Source organism: Octopus bimaculoides, chromosome 3 (genome assembly GCF_046866305.1).
Source record: "Octopus bimaculoides isolate indiv1 chromosome 3, ASM4686630v1, whole genome shotgun sequence".
Lineage (NCBI taxonomy): Eukaryota > Metazoa > Mollusca > Cephalopoda > Octopoda > Octopodidae > Octopus > Octopus bimaculoides.
In genome coordinates this window covers 6,637,727-6,657,157 of record NC_142930.1, presented here as the reverse complement: position 1 = coordinate 6,657,157, position 19,431 = coordinate 6,637,727, and the positions used below count along the sequence as shown (strand labels likewise).

Sequence of the window (19,431 nt, the reverse complement as noted above, 5' to 3'; positions counted from 1 at the left end):
TCGTCTCTATCTCTACCCTGTTTTCTTTCCTCCGTCCATGCTTGCTCCCCTTAGGTAGGCAATATCCTCTCCTCTCCAACAGGGAGATAGATGAAGCTCTATTACAGTGGCGAGAGCGGGGTTTGTCAGTTCCTGTTACAGCCCAGGATAGACGGAACAATCTGCGTTCAGGTGCCACTTTCAACTCTCTCTTTGATCAATCTGATCAATTTTCAAGATGTCGCCAACTTTCAGCTAGTGCAAAATTCTCGGGACCTGTGGTCCGCGTTCTCCTGGTAGTATTGGGGGGTCTGTCAGCATGTTAAGCTGACAGGCCTTTCAATATCATGGGGCCCGTGGGAAAACTCATTTAAATCAAAGGGATCCTTGGTAGTGTAAAGATTGTGAACCACTGGTCTAGAGGAACTTCGCATCTCCATCGCACTCAAAGTGGGAGCTGGCGTTTGTAGGGTACTAAGACCAATGTGGTTGGCCCCTTGACCCCACAGATCTTCACGGTCTGTCTTGCCGCCTAAATGCTGGTCGCTTCGTTCGTTACACCGAGCTAAACCTAATCATTAAGCAGGCCCTCGCTCGGATTAATATCCCCTCCATTCTGGAGCCGATGGAGTTATCCAGAAGTGATGGAAAGAGACCAGATGGTCTTACCCTCTTTTACTTACTCCCACATCTTGGATGCTCCAGTAAATAAGAGGGTCACTGCTTCCGTAGCAGAACAGAAGAAAACCCTGAAGTACTGAGAACTGACAGTGAACTATCTCTTCCGACCTGTGGCGTTTGAGACGTTCGGAGGGACTGGACCACTAACCGCGAAGTTCTTGTCGTCGTCGGCATTTCGCCTTACTGAGGGTGTCAGGTGGTAATGCTGCGAGCGTACTGGCTTGCGTCAGTAGTTTCCGTTGAACCTTGTGGTGTGCGATCAGTTGAAGCGCTTGGTGCTGCATTGTTGATGTTGTTCTTTTTTCCCCCTCTTTCTTCCCTACAAATGGTTTCAATAGTTTTAGCAGAAAGATTTGGAAGAATTAGAAGAAAGTTCTCCGATAATTTTCTTTCATCTAAGTAAATGTTTATGCTAAGTTAAGAATTTGCCTGCGAAATCTTATAAAATGACAATGTTCTAAAAGATGTCTCTTGCAAAACATAGTGACGACCGGCGAGTTTTTATGAAAAAGATATAAGGATGTATTCAACCGACTACGTTTTGTGGAACTAGTAACATACGAAATATCAACGAATGGAAATATTTGGTGGTAACAATATAAAATTATTCTGATGCGTAAGCAATTATTTTCAAGTAATAAATAACAACGATAAGACTACAGCTGTCGCTTGCATCGGTGGTTCAGTGGTAGAATGCTCGCCTGCCACGCGGGCGGCCCGGGTTCGATTCCCGGCCGATGCACTATATCTTTTTGAATAATGTTTTTTTTTTTATTATTAGTTAGGAAAATTAAAAAATCAAGAGCATTAAAATGAGAAATCTACCATTCACGCCTGTTCCAATAAATTAATGGCAGGATAAATAATTGATAATATCAATATGTAGCTATGTTCTGAGTTCAAACTCTGCCAAGGTCTACTTTGCCTCTCATCCTTTCGGGGTCAGTAAATTAAGTATCAGTTGCATACTGGGGTTGATCTAATCGATTGGCTCTCTCCCCCAAAATTTCGGGCCTTGTGCCTAGAGTAGAAAAGAATATCAATATGTAATACGACGATCGATGAGTAAATCCTTTTGATTTTCAGCTGTTGACAGTGTACAGTTCAGCTAAGGTTGACGTTATAAACATTACATCTTTGACCTTCCCGTCTGATTATTTTTGTCTTTTTCCAGACGCATCGAGCGATCACATAGAGGTTCTCTCATTGATTCATGATTAATCACACGTTGGCAGTTCGCCTCACCGAGGTATCAGGTGATGCCCGTGAGGGCGCTTGGCTTTCCCAACACCTTAGCCTCGCCATCGCCCGCGGTAAGGATCTTGTTGGTGCCCCCGTTTTGAACAAGATCCCGCCGGTAATGTTGCGAGTGTGCTGGCTTGCTTCAGTAGGTATCGTTAAACCTTGAGGTATGCGACCAGTTGCTGTGAAAAAAAAATTCCCCACAAATGGTTTCAATACAGTTTTAACAGAAAGATTTGCAAGAATTAGGAGAAAGTTCTCCTGTAATTTTCTTTCATGTAAATAAATGTTTATATTAATGAAGGGGGGGAAATCACACTTTCCATCCCTTCGAGAAAGTGGATCGAATGAAAAGCGCCTCAACATGGTCACTCGATCTGTTAGAAGTAGCAACGAAATATCTTCCCAAATCTCACACTTTAATTTATTTCATATAACAATTTGAGAGTAATGGCCTCGTTGCTTCCATGTTTCCAACAGACAAATTACTGGCGGTTAGTGTGAAGAGAGTGTTTAATTGGATACCAAACAAATATTTCAAAGGGGTTTTGTAAAGTGCCAGTTTTTTTGCGGATGCTTATATTCTTCACCAATATTTCTTCAGCCAAATCCATCCCTAACCTATCCATCCATCCGTTCGTCCACCCATCCACCCATCCATTCATCTATCCCACCCTTCCACTCACCTCACATACATACATACATACATACATACATACATACATATGGTGGGTGCTATTTTATTCAACATACTCCCCGCTCAGATTCATTCACTTATTGTAGCGCCCCTTCAGTTTTTTTAAGCCCGGTAAATGAACTCAGAAGCTTGGACCTCCAGCCTGACCTTTCACGGCATCCTTAAAGCCAGGAACTTTTCAGCACCTCCAAGTATATGCATTCCGAAAATTCTCCATCTGAGATTTTTATGTGAATAGACGCACACTTGGGTATAAGCTTCGACAATCCAACAAAAACACCACCAACTCAACCGCATATTTACAAACACCGGGAACTCTCTGAACACAAAAACTTTTGTAGCTTTGCTAACGACCGGCTTGAACTCTCCCAAGAAGAACTAAAAAAAAAAAACTCAGAAAGAAATCATACTAAGTAAACTCCTCAAGAAATAACTCATTTCCCAATGACCTCCTGTATGACCCCAAAATTATTGGATTGGGATGCCTCAACAAAAACCTGGAAGGGAAAAATCTCTATGAAGATGAAAATTTACAAAAGCAAATTTTACGTTAAATTATTGAGTGAGACTTTAATATGAATACATACAACACAATCGGAGCAAAATTTGTAGCTGTAAAGGGATAATGATCTCTACGTATAAAAGAATATTAAGATCACCAGGAAAAGAGAGAAGAAAATAGAAAACACGGGACGAATAAAGCCTTCGTTATTCATGTTGATACTCTTCAAATACAATTTCCTTCTCGACGATTTCTATATGATTTTTTAGACTAACACCGAAGTCCTTTTTATTTTGCTTGTAGTTAGCCTTTGAAATATACTTCGGCTTTTTGTCTCATTTATTTACATAAAAAATTAATTTTCGATAGTTTCTTTTGTTATCTTGTGATTATTTCTTGAAAAAAAAATACAACGAAGTATTAAAGATATAATAAATGTCTGCTGAACTCAAATAGTTACTTTTATCCCTTTAAAATGTTAATAAATAGTCAAGGTATTTAGATATTCTGCCCACCATATATTTTTAAATAATTAATATCACTCTGCGCGTGTTGAGTTAAATTTAGTTGAAAGATTTTAAAGTCATAATATTCTTCTTTCAAAGTTTTTAAAAAGTATTAAAGGCAAAAACAGAGCTAGTTGATTCAACTAAAATTCAATAAATACATGAACAAAAGAAAAAAAGCTTTCAAATAACACGAAAGCATACAAGATATAATAGCAATGATTCATATAGTTAAAATAAGGCCGTTGACGTTATCTGCGCTATAGCCGTGATCGTCTAGTGGTTAGGACCCCACGTTGTGGCCGTGGTAACCCAGGTTCGAATCCTGGTCACGGCAGCGCAGTATAAATTTTTGTTTTTATATTCTGTACGATATTTTATGTGTATATGTATTATTCCCATTTTATTCGAGAATTCTTTCACTGCTTTGTAGAGTGAAATGCTGGAAGCGGTGAGTCGTTTAGGCGTCATTGGCGGTGTCCAGTTGCATGCCTCGAAAGCATTAAAAAGCAAACACGATAGTGCAACATATCTATGACTTATTTTATAATAATAGTAAAAGAAAACATTGAAGTGATTGCAATTGTAAATATCTGTACAAGATATTTTATCACTTAATATATATATTAAATATAACTATGAAATAATATGCCTACAAAGCTCTACTTGTTACTATGTATTCTTTCTAAATATTTTCTTTTCCTCTTTCTTCTCTTTTCGCTTCTTCCCATCCATATATTTCCTTATTCCTTCCTTTCTTTTCTGTAGTGTGTCCTTATCTTCCTTTCTCTCTCTCTCTCTCTCTCTCCCCCCTCTTCCTGTCTCTCTTTCTTCATTTATGCCTCGTTCTCACACCGCTTTCATACTCTGTCACTTTTATTGCCGAATTGTTAAACATTTTTAATGTTAAATTTTGAGTTGTAAGCTTTTAAATTTTATAATCTCGGTATTTACGAGCTTCTTTTTGACTAAATGTACAACTCCTATACATTAAAATCTTTTATCGCTCTGAAAAACGATACACGGACGCCACTATAAAATCTCCGTGGCTAGCTAACAATTGTTAGCGCGTCGGACAAAATGCTTAGCGGCCTTTGTTCTGAAGTTCCGAGCTCAAATCCTGCCGAGACCAACTTTGGCCTTTCATTTTTTTCGGAGCTGATAAAATAAATTATCAGTCAAGTACCAAGGCCAAAGCAATCGACTTGCCCGCTCCCGCAGTAATGCTGGTTTGGAGCCAAATTGGAAAGAATTATAGTTATTGGGTAAGGAAGCTAACATAGCTGGCTCCCTGATCAATATAGATTAGTCAAAATTTTCGATAGAGTCGACCACCACCACCACTTGGCAGTTGTTCTCACGGCGGCTGGTTTCGATCTCGTCTTCTGCTGTTGGATTGCTACAGTGTATAGCGACATCTGTTAGGTGTTGAGCGTGAATGGCCACCTGTCAGAGCCATTCAAGTATTATACGCTTGGTCCATCAAGGATGTCTCTTCTCATCTCTTCCGTATGTACTGGTTTTTAGACACTATTGCTGAAACTAGAGACATTGAGAAACGTCACGCACAAACTAGAACTGTATCGGCATACTCGGACGATGTTAACGACATAGTTTTGGAAACTTAGCACATCGAGGTGATCGACACTGTTCTAAGGAATAACGAAGGAGTGAATGGAGAAAAATCAAGTAAGAAAAGTCGAAGGTATCTAAAGAGGTAGTGTTATATGGACTGTTAGATATGTAATTCGTCTGACGTTCCGTGTGTCATGTGGTTCGTCTGAGTTCATTGTTTCATTGTTGTTGTCTTGTGGGACTGTCGTAGTAAAATGTCATTGATATATATATGGGGGACATGACTTTTGTTTATTCATAACGAACATTGGGTGAGTGCGTTCTTTGTATGTAATTGAACAATAAATGTAATAATTAAATTGTATAACTCGTTATGTTATCTCTGCGAGTCAGTCCGAGGGAAACATAACAGAGTTTATTGGCGTCGCCGGTAGGATACATGCTTACTTTACCGTAAAATTATTCATCGTAATAACAATGGCTGAAAAACAGACAGTAGAACTTATTAAATTGTTTAGGGAACAAATGGACAAGCAAATGCAACAACATCAGAGAGATATGGACGCTCTGTTAAAACTGTTTGGTGCTCGACAAGTTGAAGGCGATTCTAGTGGCTATTTTTCAGCTGCTTCAACAACAGTGTCGATTCCACCATTTACTGCATTTGATTCAGTGACAGAACTATGGCCTGATTACTGGTCAAGATTCCGTACGTTTGTGGCTGCTAATGCTGTACCTGAAAAACGCATGGCACAAGTGTTCCTGACCAATCAGACTACTACTGTTTACAAACAACTTGCTAATCTGGCTACCCAACAAAATCCGCCTAAAGATATCAACAACTTGATAATGGACGAAATCGTTGACTTCATGAAGGAACAGTTCGACCCTAAACTTTTCATTGTGAGAGAGCGTTTCAAGTTTTGGAGTGATATGCAGCGGAAGCCAGGCGAAACTCTCCAGGAGCTGGCAGCACGTATACGCCAGGATGCAGCTACCTGTGATTTTCCAGCGATCACCAACCCACAGGATGAAGCTCTGAGACAGAGATTCATATGTTCGGTTAACAATGAAGCGGTTCTGAAGGCGCTTTTTAAGATAAAAGACTCAGAACTAGATTTTGCCCGTGCTGTCCAGGTTGCCATTGAGACTGAAGACGCAGCAAAGGTTGCAAAAGAAACTGTATACGGTTCCAAAACCAAGCAGGTGTACAAGGTCCAGCAGAACAGGAATAAGAGTCCTCAAAAGAAACATCAGCAGTCTTATTCCACAAACCAGGAGAAATGCTACCGATGTGGAAAGGCCCACAAAGCAACAGACTGTCCTTTCAGGGAAACCAAATGTCATTTTTGTGATAAAAAGGGTCATTTGCAAGCGGTGTGTAGGAAAAAACAACATCAGCAACGCAATGGCCATTCACAAACTCCCGTGAAAAGAATCACAAAAGCTGAGCTAGTCAAGGCGATCCTAAGTGAAGTTTCCCGAGACACTCACAGTTTAATTGTGCCAGTAACAATCCAGAACAGACTGTTCACAATGGAATTGGACACTGCTACTACAGGCAATTTTGTTTCCTTGTCAGTCTGGAAACAACTTGGAAGACCAAAGCTGCAAGATGTCAAGCATCGCTATGAATCTGCCAGCAAGCACAACCTGCCTGTTCTAGGAACTTTCATGGGCCAAACCAAGGATCCAACAACTGGTAAGCAGGATCTTATACCTTACATAGTCACCAAGATCTCTGATCTTAATTTGCTGGGTCGGAATGCTATCCAGACTCTGGGAATTTCCGTAGACACTGCTCTAGGTTTGAAAAGCATAGACAGCCAAGCTAAGAGGGAAGGTGCAGAAGGGATGTATCCAAAGACCTCAAGCGAGCCCTATGTTTCCCTGCAGCAAGATTGTAACAACATGTGTGATGAATTTCCAGATCTTTTCAAACAAGAATTGGGATGTCTCAAGAACTTTGAACTGGAAGTGAAGTTCAAATCGGACGCAACACCAGTCTTTCACAAGGCACGTCCGGTCCCATTTGCTCTTCGTGATGACCTGGCCAAAGGTTACGAAGAAGGCATCGCCAAGGGAATCTGGAAGCCTGTTCAATTCAATGAATACGGAACGCCAGTGGTACCGATTCGTAAAGCACACGCTTCAAGCAACCTGAAGCCCAAACTACGGATTTGTGGTGACTACTCTGTGGGAATTAATGACCAACTTGCTGATCACCGTCATCCAATGCCACTCCCTGCTGAACTGATGCAGAAACTCGGAGGTGGATTCAGATATACAAAGATAGACCTTACCGATGCCTATAATCAGATCAAGCTGGCTCCAGAAAGTCAACGCAGACTCGCACTCAGCACTCACCGTGGAGTACTCCTGCAACAACGACTCCCTTTCGGAATCAAGTCAGCACCTGGTTACTTTCAGGAGATCATGGAAAACCTGACCCATGATCTACCTGGAGTGGCCGTCTTCCAGGATGACATGCTCGTCAGTGGGAAAGATGCAAACAGTCACTTAAACAACCTAAAGTGTCTGCTCACACGTCTAAGCGACAATGGACTCAGATGTCGCCGTGAAAAGTGCCAGTTTGCACTACCCAGTGTAGAATACCTTGGACACATTTTGTCGGCTGAAGGGATCACTAAGGGATCCAAAGTCGAAGCAGTCTTAAAGATGCCATCTCCAACGAACGAATCAAGCTTGAAATCTTTCCTAGGTTCAGTTCAGTTTTATGGAAAGTTTATCCCAAACCTAGCCAGTATAGCAGAGCCACTCTATTGCCTTACGAAAAAGTCAACTATTTGGAAGTGGGGAGATGAGGAACAGTCAGTTTTTGATCACTTGAAAAATGTACTTTCATCGAGTCAAGTTCTGATACACTTTGATCCAAACAAAACTTTGGGACTGGCTTGCGACGCATCAAACGTTGGTATTGGAGCAGTCCTGTTTCACCGCTATCCTGATGGAAGCGAGCGCCCAATAGCCAATATGTCCAAGACTCTTACTTTTGCACAGCGTAACTACAGTCAAATTCAAAAGGAAGCCCTAGCTATCATATTTGGCTTGCAGAAGTTTTACCAATATTTGTACGGTCGTAAATTCGTACTCGTGACTGACCACAAGCCACTGACATCACTATTCAGTCCGAGGAAAGGGACGCCACTTCTCGCTGCTAACAGACTAGCACGATGGGCCCTGTGGCTGAACCAGTTTGACTACACCATTGAATATCGGAAATCAGCAGATCATGGCAATGCTGATGCCCTCAGTCGCTTGCCATTCGGTGATGACAACGACTTTGACAGAAAGGAAAATGGTGAAGACATAGACATGGTGTGTGCCATCAAAGCTCTTAGTATTCAAGTCCAACCTGTGGATGCTAACGTCCTCCGTCAAGAGTCAGGGAAAGATCCAGTGATATCTACAGTGATGCGCTACGTCCGTGAAGGCTGGCCACCAAAGAACATGGAGATCAATGACGAAGTCAACAAGTTCCGTAAGTTATCAAACTCACTTAGTATCTGTCATGGATGCCTTATACATGGATCTAGAGTTGTGATTCCACATAGCTTGCAGCCAAAGATCCTCAATCTTCTGCATCTCGGACACTTTGGCATGGAACGCATGAAACAGCTAGCAAGAACTGCTGTATATTGGCCTGGTATCGATGCTGCTATAGAGATAGCCAGTCGACGATGTGATTCATGTAACGAACATCAAAGGCAGCCATCTAAGCCTCCAGTTCACCCATGGATGTTACCAGAAAAGCCGTGGAGCCGCTTACATCTGGACCATGCAATAAATTTTATGGGTAGAGATTGGCTGGTGATCACAGATGCTTATTCCAAGTACCCATGCATTCATCCTACTTCCTCCACGTCCTCCAAAGCCACTTTGAATCTGCTTGAGGAAGACTTTGCGCACTTCGGATTTCCTCACACACTGGTCACTGATAATGCACCAACTTTTACGTCTGAGGAGTTCCAGAGCTGGTGCAAAGAACGCGGGATCACACACCTGACAGGGGCACCTTACCACCCAGCTACCAACGGAGCAGCGGAACGTTTGGTGCAGACCTTCAAACAAGCTCTGAGGAAGACTTCTCTTCCGCCAACACGAGCACTTCAAGAATTCTTGATGCAGTACCGGAGAACACCAACATCCTGTGGATTCTCTCCAAGTGAACTTTTGAATAACCGGCAGATACGAACAAGGATTGATTCTCTGCTGCCATCGCCAACACACATTGCTCAAGGCAAACAGTCTAAGGAAGCACATAAGTCTCAGGTGATTCCAAGCTCGGCTGATGTCGCTAAAGTTACCAGGCAGTACAAGGCCGGAGATCCTGTGTATGCACTCTACTATGGACCTCGCCGAGACAAAGATCCCCGATGGGTACCAGCAATCATTAAGAAGTCATTGGGTACTCGCTGCTTTAACGTGAAGGTCATACCTCATGGCCCGATGTGGAGACGACACTGGGAACAGCTGCGACCGCGGTACACAACTGAGGAAGACAATGAACCTGGTGATGCAGAAAACACTGTATTTGAATTTGCAACAGATCACCCGATGGAGATCTCGGAAACTGTGCCACTAACACAAAGACAAACCAGACCCAAGACCATGTTACCCGTTCCAGAGTATGGACCAGACAACCCAAGACGGTCCAAGAGAACCCGTAAAACCCAAGAGAGACTTTGCTGTTGATACTTCTTGTGTAGCATCAATTTCAGTGGGGAGGTGTTATATGGACTGTTAGATATGTAATTCGTCTGACGTTCCGTGTGTCATGTGATTCGTCTGAGTTCATTGTTTCATTGTTGTTGTCTTGTGGGACTGTCGTAGTAAAATGTCATTGATATATATATGGGGGACATGACTTTTGTTTATTCATAACGAACATTGGGTGAGTGCGTTCTTTGTATGTAATTGAACAATAAATGTAATAATTAAATTGTATAACTCGTTATGTTATCTCTGCGAGTCAGTCCGAGGGAAACATAACAGGTAGGTTCATGCCAACAGCATCGTAAGACGCCGGACAGTCTCACCGGTTAAATTGTGCGCAGTCTGGTTTGGTCCAAACCTCGAAGTGTAGAAGAACTGGGACATGATGACGAGCAGGGTGTCCAATCTCATCCACAAATAGACCGAGAAAAAGCTATCTCTGAAAGGTCGGGCAGAGGTGGTGAATGCTTTCATCGCCACCATCATATATTATCGCTTAACCCCAGTTCAGTCTCTCACTAGACTGGAGCGCCAGCTCTTCTGCTTTCTATGGAAGGGGCACGTTCCACTGGTCAGGCATTCTATTTACCGTCAACATCATTGCTAGACCAGCTCGTTTCTTTAACAGAGCCGCTGTCCCGGACAAGAATAGATCGAGGCAAGGTACCAGGCTCTTACTGTCCTCAGTCGTCCTCAGCCCTCTACCTGTTGGAAAATGCGATCGGTGGAAGTACCACCTTGGCATTCTATAAAGGGTGAGTTCGACACCCAGCTTTGGCGCCTTTTCTCAGTCTCTTCGTTGACTGATTTCCGTCGAGCCAAGACGTCCAACAGAGCTCTCTCACATGCCAGCACCAGAGCTTCACAAATAACCACGGAAATCATTCAGGAGGCGTCTCAGTAACCGAGGGCGACGAGCTACCGAATTCCCTCCAAGCGTGAACTGAATTCCACTGTAAATAAATGTTGTTATGTTGGTCAGAATCTGCGTTCCGTTGTTTCTTCTAGAAATTTAATGTATGGTGTATAACCGCTTCCCTACAAGGGTAGTCACTGAACATCGACGAGAGTCAACTGGAACAGTTGAATTTACTACAACTGGATTTACCTACAACTTATGATGTCTGGAAAGTAGTCGAAACTGAAAGCAGTAGAGCGAAAAGGAACCGTAAAGAGATCATATTTGATTTTAAACAATGTTTTAAACGGCTTAATGCGGAAAAAAAAGAACAGTCTCATTTCCAAAACATTAAGATTTGCAACATCTACAGTGAGAACAATACGTAGGAAACGAAAAAAAAAAAATTAAAAATTAAATCAAGTGCTCCAGAAGTTATTCCATTAACCGCTCGGAGCCTATTTTTTCATAGTTCTAATGTGATGCTTAAAATATAGGTGTATAGATCAAGGATCAAACTCGACACAATGTGCCGGTTAAGTACAATAGTAATTAAGAAAGAAAAGAAAAAGGCTAAAAGTTTGTATGACGATTTTGCAAAAATAAGAAGTTGAAACTTCTCACGAAGAACATCTAGTTAATCTGAAAAGTTTAAGAAGCGCTTGAATTTGAACAGCATAAAAATGACAGGTGAAGTACCGCTGCTGATACAGTGGCTACTGCCATTTACCCATAATATACAACGTTGATGAACCTACACTTTTCTGGAAGCGTATGCCTGCCAGAATCTTATTCCTTTGGATCAAAAATCAACTTCAAGATTCAAAGCTTTCAATAATCGACTGACGCTTCTTCTTGGAGGATATGCCGCTGCATCACTTCGAAAATCCAAGTGCTTTCAACGGCTATGGAAAATTTAATCTACGATAAGAATAAACAATTTTTATTTGCACAAAGTCATTGGCATAAGTTGTCAATTTGAAGTGTATTGTTTTCTTTGCTTTACCGGGTTTTATTCCTTTTCAAACATAGCCCAACGTGCGCTAACAATGTAAAATGTTTTCTTTTAATTCGTGCGTTATAATACAATGTGGAGGCGCAATGGCCCAGTGGTTAGGGCAGCGGACTCGCGGTCATAGAATCGCGGTTTCGATTCCCAGACCGGGCATTGTGAGTGTTCATTGAGCGAAAACACTTAAAAGCTCCACGAGGCTCCGGCAGGGGATGGTGGCGAACCCTGCTGTACTCTTCCACCACAACTTTCTCGCACTCTTTCTTCCTGTTTCTGTTGTGCTTGTATTTCAAAGGGTCAGCCTTGTCACAATGTGTCATGCTGAATATCCCCGAGAACTACGTTAAGGGTACACGTGTCTGTGGAGTGCTCAGCCACTTGCACGTTAATTTCACGAGCAGGCTGTTCCGTTGATCGGATCGACTGGAACCCTCGACGTCGTAAGCGACGGAATGCCAACAACAATAATAATACAATAAATAACTCTTTGACATCTATATGGCATCAAAGATTAAAGAATTGCGATTTTCTGCGGTTACACGTTTTAATCTAATACTATGTGGCTTTATACCTTTTACCCCCTTTCGCAGAATAGTATTTTACAAACGCTCCTCACCACGTTTTGCGTATGAAAATCAGCAAGAAGCAAAAAAAAAAAAACATTACTTAAATTAAACACAGATAATTGTACGCAGTGGCTCATCAAGAATATTTTCTTATACTGATTTCAAATTTTGGCACAAGCCAGCAAGTCCGGGGGAAAAGATAAATCGTTTGCACCGATCCTAGCACTCAACTGGTACTTATTTTATCGACCCCGAAAGGATGAAAATTAAAGTCTACCACGGCGGAATTTGAACTCAGAACGTACAGACGGACTAAATGCCGCTAAGCGTTTTGTTTTACCCAGTGTGCTAATGATTCTGCCAGCTCGCTGCCATATATTTTCCTATATTATAGCATCTTGTATGTAGACGAGTGCACTCCTATCTTGTGAAAATTCTCGAAGAACGATAAGGAGTAATATTTTAAGCTTTGTCTTTCTATGAAAGGCTGATTGTATGAAGTATATGATAGAAGTGCTATGATGCGTGGTAGCGATGCATAATCATAGACTCAAAGAACTTGCAATGAATACTATACCATCCATTATGCAGACGAGTGACGCCATGTTAACCTTTTATGAAAAGTTTTAAAGACGTATTGGGCGTTAGTACATCACCACTTATGTTGCTGCTCATTGATGTCAAAATGTCATGTCAGTATTTTAATTCTGACAAACTGCTTTTAGAAAAATGCGCTATAGGTGATTTAAATATTTTAGAACTAAGAAAAATTACGACTCTCTACACATTCAACTCTCTCTTTATTCACTTTTGCTAACCTTTGATCAGTTCAAAACGAATTTACGAGGGTGCTAAGACTCAGCTTAAGGATAAGTGGTCTAAGATCACTAGATCTTAGGTCACTGCATATACACTTTCAAGTACGACAGTTACTTTGTTCATAGTATAAGTAATATTTTCTCTTCGCTGTTTGATGAACGCATCAGCAACACACTAACAACATCTAAGAATCGTTGTTTAAATAAATTCGAGAGGTTTCGTTAATTTGTTCTTTATATAATACTCGCTTAAAAGCCGCACTCCGTGAGGATTTTTAAGTTAGCTCCTGCAGAGGACTAATTGGGCCTGCGGCCTAAAACTGGTGACAGCTAAATAGAACGACTATAATACGTCAATGACTATATGCCCCGGCGATGTTTGATCAGAGGTTAAGGACTGATGAGAATTCTGTAATACAATCAGTGTATTGTTCCAGTCCCAATTGAATTCCAACTGTTGGCCATCTTGTCCCAAAGTTCTTATCTCGACGTAAAGTTAATGAAGCAAATGTTATTTATATCTCTCTTGATTTCTGACTTCATCTGAAACGCTAAGATGGCATGAATCAGCCAAGCTTTACCTGCTAGACATAGCAACCTAAATGCTTTTAAGTCAGATCCCAATGCTGGATGGTCAAGAACCAAATGAAAAGCAGATTTTCAATCCCTGGATCATCTATGTAGAACAAATGTAGACTGAGATACAGGGGTCCCGGACAGACAGAATTTCGTGTTTATTATTATAGATGATGGTATATATTAAAGGATGTAGCTTGACAAGTACCTTAATCTATAGAACTCTGAAAAAAAAATGGAAATACGAACTAAGTAATTGTACGTATATTTCTTAAAGTCTCGTTCTGTCTGTCATGTTGGTTCGTCAGCTTGAATATCTTCAGTAGCAAACTGTCTATTAGCAAAAATGTCAGTTGAAAACAGATGACATAAAACAGCAAACGACACACTGTGAAACAGGTAGATAATGATAAGCGTGGTGAGCCAGAAAAAAAAAATTGAACACGAGATATATTTCAAGCAAAGAATGTAGTTGAGAATTCTTGTGGAAAATCATATTGAATATACAGATACACGACAGGTTAAATAGCTTAAAGAAACTGTTTAATGCATTGGTGGTTTTATGGTTGAATACGTTTTTTTTTCTGTCCCCTATTTCTGTTTCCGATCGAAATTTGTGAAGATTTCTGAATTTGATATTCTGTTAGGTTAGTTTAAATATGTTTGCGACATAATTGATCTGTAAAACAAAGCCATTTTCTCTGCGCTTTGCTATGGAGAAAAAGACCAAAGTCATCTTTGAACAAATATGAACTAATACATGCATTTTGAGTTCTTTATCATCTCGTCAGTTTCAGACACCAAACAGGACAACACTGAAATAACTGGAAGCCTTGGCTTCTTTATAAGAAATCAGTCGAAATGTATCAATGAAACCGTGCTACAACTGCCAGGCCGGAACAAAATACATGGCATGTGAAACTATGTTGTGAAATGAGCAAACTTCGGATTTTTTTTTTTTTTTGCCACTAATTCACAACACTGCTTCGCATAATTGATGTGTTGATATCTATGTGTAATTTCAAAGCCCATAGAATTTTGGTTTTCTACGATCTGAATTGATTGTCTAAATTTTCGTGTTGACATCATGGTAGTGTTAATACAGGTTTGGAACTTCAATGACATTTACGGCAAAATATTACAACTATTTTATTCAATGTGCAACTGTTATGTTTTCTTGCTGCATGATGTATACACAATATTAACTTAAAACTTATATATAATGCTTTGCCATTTGGTAGCGGCTGGTAGTTCACAGCACTTGATAGTTATTTTGCAATGGATACTGCAAAGGGATTCACTTGAATTTGTCGAAATTACATAAGTTACTGAAGTTATAAAGAGATATTGGATAAGACATGTATTGTTATAGAAGACATGCTAATGTCTATTACATCGCTTTGAAAGAGTGAATATATTTTAGTAGATAGCTGTCTATGCTAATGTCTATTACATCGCTTTGAAAGAGTGAATATATTTTAGTAGATAGCTGTCTAATTGAATGCAGAAATAGGAAAGTGCCACAAATTGTTGATATTTTGTAATGTTGTGAAAATAGTAAGTGTAACGTTGTGAAGCCATTTCATAAGTGATAGGACTATGGTTAGTTGGGTATTCCTATAGAATAGAGTCGGAAATTATCTAGACCACCAAAAACCATATCTCCGCGGATATATATATATATATATATATATATATATATATATATATGATAATGCAATGCGGATTACTATTGCACAAATAAAAACTAATTGACGAGACACGGAGAATTTTTTCCACCTTTTCCGTAATTTTTCAATTTTGACATTTTTTAAAAATATTTTTTTTGCTCTGACTTATATTTTAAACGTCTATAATTATGATTCTTGAAAAAAAAAGGTGTAGCAAAAATTTGGAGAATATATAAAAACTTTTAAATTACTAAAAGAGGGAAGGTAGATATTTTCGTTCCCCAATACTCAAATTTTATGTTTGTTGTTTAAAAGATTTGTGATCAACGAATGGAAATATTTCGTGGTAGCAGCAATATAAATTAACACGAATAAAATTATTCTGATGCGTAAGCAATTATTTTCAAGTAGTAAATAACAATGATAAGATCGTAACTGTCGATTGCATCGGTGGTGCAGTGGTAGAATGCTCGCCTGCCACGCGGGCGGCCCGGGTTCGATTCCCGGCCGATGCACTAAAGCATCTTTTGGAAAACTTCTTGTTACTTTGGTTTAATTTTTTTGCTTCCATTCAATTTAATCGACCATCTAATATTTTTAATAAGGCTGTAATAAACTCTATTGAAAGCTGATCATTTGGAGGTTTTCTATGAAAACCTCCATGCAAGTGCTTCATCCCTTAACTCCTGACAGTCTAAGGGGACCGACTGCAGCCAGGTTATGGTTCCTGGATACTACTGCTACTGTTTGCATTGTAACTTGTGCTTTTTCTATGTGGTCACAGTGCCCAAAAGCCAAGATGCTTTGGATGTCATAACACCTCCGATCTGAGACATCAGTTGAATGTAGAGCGAATTATAACTTCTTTAGTTTACTTTCATTCCTTCTCGACCAGATCCAGTAGGAACTCTTGTATAAATTGGTGAAACGGTTCCACTAACGATTGAAACAATCTTAACTGTTTAATAAAGATATGAAATTCCATCATATTTATTTGTTTGTTTACTGTTTATAAGTGCGTATGTGTATGATATATGTATGTATGTATGTATGTATGACAGACAAAGGCATTAAGTCAATTACATCGACCCCAGTGCGTAACTGGTTCTTATTTAATCGACCCCGAAAGGATGAAAGGCAAAGTCAACCTCGACGAAATTTGAACTCAGAACGTAACGGCAGACGGAAATACCGCTAAGCATTTTGCCCGGCGTGCACACGATTCTGCCAGCTCGCCGCCTCAGATGATTTTCAGCCATAACATATCGTTATTATTGTCACAGTTTTCTGCTCATACGTGCTTATAGTTGGTACTATTGTGGACACGTGATCGAAATTTGAGCCTGATCGTGTCATGGATCAACGCTTCATCTCCTGTGACTGTTCTGTTCAAAAATTCGTCACCCTCATTGATGTAGCGATCGAGTAAACGTTTGCAGACTTCAAGACGTTTGCGATTGTGCGCTGCAGTAAGCTCTCTTGGCACCCATCTTCCACAGACTTTATGGAAGCCGAGTTTATCGTGGATGATTTTCAGCACCGGATACTCCTTCCGACCAGAGAAATCGGATCACTGCTCTTTGTTCTTCTTTGGTGCACTTTGTTAGTGGAGCGGCCATGCTTACACTGTAAAGCCAGAAAGAAACATGGTGTGATCAGGCTCAAACTTCGATCACGTGACCACAATAGTACCAACTATAAGCACGCATGCGCAGAAGGTAGTGTGACAATAGTAAAGATATGTTACGGCGAAGGTGCAGATGATTTTTGACTTCCCTCGTATATACATATATATATATATATATATATATATATATATATATATATATATATATATATATATATATATACACATACATATATATATGTGTGTGTGTGTGTGTGTGTGCGTGTGTGTGCGTGTGTGTGCGTGTGTGTGTCAGTGTCTGTGTGTCTGTGTGTATGTATATATGTATGTATGTATATATATATATATTTATATATATATATATCTATATATATATATATACACATACATACATATATATACACATATAAAAATACACAAATATTGACATTCACTCTTCTACCAATAAACCATTTACAGACACTCATACACATACAGTCGAAACGTGTGTGTGTGTGTGTGTGTGTGTGTGTGTGTGTGTGTGTGTGTGTGTGTGTGTGTGTGTGTGTTGATATTGTTATGTACAAATACGTAAAGAGGAAAACTTCTGTAAAAATTATACCCGAGAGTCACACGATTTACTCCTTAGATGATAGTATTTTTACCACATCGAAAATGTTTTCGTTAATTGTAAAACTAAACTCGCTGTCTGTCAAAATCGAAGAAATATCTCAATACTCTAGCAAACTCCACAGAGAGAACACTTTATATAATTTCAATGTTGGTGTCTTCTGAAGCACTGAAGATATCAAACATGGTCGCCTTTCTTAAGAAAATGAGGCAATTATTACGTCATAATACAACAGTTCAAAGCAGTAAAACTTCAGTTGCGTTCCTTTAAGTTTATCCTATTTTTCTATTTAAATCTTTTTTAATGTTGATACATTAAAAATGACGCAAATTATATGACGTCATAACAATATTTCCGTTTGGAAGAAAACTTCAAAATGTCAGAAAGTATATTTTCTTGTTAAACAAAGCTTCAGGTTGAGGTTTTATTGTGGTTATTAGCTGTATAAGAGAAATAAAATAGCAATAGGAAGGAGTCTAAACTATGTCAAGGTTGCGACATATAGGTGATACCATAAAAAAGACACACTTCGGGCATGATTGCACCTAGAATGTTATCCTCCAAGGCACAAGTCTGGGCAAGGTTGTTTGTGGAAGACCAACAGTTGCCTATGCATACCAGCCTCTCCCCTCCACGTCACTGATGTTATCCAAGGGAAAGGCAAAGGGGCCGACACAGCTTGGCACCAATGACATCGCAACTTATTTCTACAGCTGGACCAACGTGAAATAAAGTGTCTTGCTCAAGAACACAACAAACAGCTCGGTCCGGGAAACGGACTCACTACTTCATGATTGTGAACTCGACGCTCTACCACTGAGCCATTCGCTTTCCAACCACTGAACCATATAACTGTTAAAATGTTTCTCTTGCCTTCGAATATATATAGGAATATGAAAAATATCAAATGATATTCAGTTCTTTATTTGACATCTGCTGACAACAGACCCTGCATCCGTGATGATTATCATCTATATATATACAGGATGAATTATATTTACATCCATGAGAGCTTGCATCTACACCTATCTATTGCATCCTCTTGTCAGTCGTAGATTTTGAAGTTTTCAGACACCAAACAGGACAACACTGAAATAACTGGAAGCCTTGGCTTCTTTATAAGAAGAGATATTGGATAAGACATGTATTGTTATAGAAGACATGCTAATGTCTATTACATCGCTTTGAAAGAGTGAATATATTTTAGTAGATAGCTGTCTATTTGAATGCAGAAAGAGGAAAGTGCCACAAATTGTTGATATCTTGTAATGTTGTAAAAATAGTAAGTGTAACGTTGTGAAGCCATTTCATAAGTGATAGGACTATGGTTAGTTGGGTATTCCTATAGAATAGAGTCGGAAATTATCTAGACCACCAAAAACCATATCTCCGCGGATATATATATATATATATATATATATATATATATATATATATATATATATATATATATATATATATATATATATATATATATATATATATATGATAATGCAATGCGGATTACTATTGCACAAATAAAAACTAATTGACGAGACACGGAGAATTTTTTCCACCTTTTAAGTAATTTTTCAATTTTGACATTTTTTAAAAATATTTTTTTTGCTCTGATTTATATTTTAAACGTCTATAATTATGATTCTTAAAAAAAAAGGTGTAGCAAAAATTTGGAGAATATATAAAAACTTTTAAATTACTAAAAGTGGGAAGGTAGACATTTTCGTTCCCCAATACT

The 19,431-nt window shown here is 39.5% G+C and overlaps 1 non-coding gene across 1 annotated transcript; it reads left to right on the top strand.

The window, feature by feature from the left end:
* Positions 1-3,872: 3,872 nt before the first annotated feature.
* On the top strand, positions 3,873-3,944 carry Trnah-gug (transfer RNA histidin (anticodon GUG)). Its single transcript has one exon. It is a non-coding gene; the product is annotated as a tRNA-His (tRNA).
* The last annotated feature ends 15,487 nt before the right edge of the window (positions 3,945-19,431 follow it).